Consider the following 965-nt stretch of genomic DNA (forward strand, 5'->3'; position numbering starts at 1 on the left):
AAAAATAACACAAGACTGAGAAATAATAATACGAGTATCATACATGTAATATGTACATGCGCTTTAAAAAATCTTTACCAAAATCACATTATTTAGGAACTGTCGGCCTACCGGATTTTTTCCGGGCGGATTCAACCTTCATGGAAGAATGTTAAAAACTAATAAAAAAAAAAGCTTCGCCATGACAGTGATATTCATTCACTGCCGTGACCAGGAGTCGAACCTGGGTTACCACGGCCACAACGTGGGGTCCTAACCACTAGACGATCACGGCTATCGAAGCTGATAAAACGAGTGACAATTAAACGCTAAATAACAAGTATTCGTATCAAATCAGAGGCCGTTCACTTTCACATTTTGTATAAAAAGTGATCTAGTTAACTGTCAATACTCTTACAACGATGTAATTCCTACAAATGGTTATATTTTTATATATACAAACAATGACAAAAAATGTTTTAAATAATTGAAAACTGGCAAAGATTGACTGTAGCTGTTAATAACGCTTTGATTAAAATAGAGTTTAAGAAACTTTTGTTAAGCATAAATATAATATAATACTTATATAGAAAAAAAATATGTAATGTGATTTCAACCCAGAATTATTCCATTTCAGGCGATGTGTTTTCCAATTAAGTTTTCAATAAAACCATTAATCGCGCTGAAATTTTCTACTTATATATAACTGAGGTACTATGATACTGCTAATTTTAAATCGAAGTATTACGAACGAAACTTGATGATTATGTAACAAGTTGAGATAAACAGATAATATTAAAAACAATTCCAGATAATATCATTTTATCAATACGGATATTAACCTATTCCATAGGCCGCTCCTTAAGGGCCCACATGCGCCACGTAGGCCAAAATGACATTTATTTTGGTATTTTCAGAACTTAACCCTGGACATTCCTTAAACGTTGTAGATAATTTATTTATATAATTTTGAATCCTTATTATTA

The 965-nt window shown here is 31.7% G+C and overlaps 1 non-coding gene across 1 annotated transcript; it reads right to left on the reverse strand.

The window, feature by feature from the left end:
* Window positions 1–202: 202 nt before the first annotated feature.
* TRNAH-GUG (transfer RNA histidin (anticodon GUG)) lies at window positions 203–274 on the reverse strand. The gene has a single exon. It is a non-coding gene; the product is annotated as a tRNA-His (tRNA).
* Window positions 275–965: the final 691 nt, after the last annotated feature.

The sequence above is a fragment of the Rhyacophila brunnea genome, unplaced genomic scaffold (genome assembly GCF_057557595.1).
Source record: "Rhyacophila brunnea isolate RB1 unplaced genomic scaffold, BYU_Rbru_1.0 scaffold_10, whole genome shotgun sequence".
NCBI lineage: Eukaryota > Metazoa > Arthropoda > Insecta > Trichoptera > Rhyacophilidae > Rhyacophila > Rhyacophila brunnea.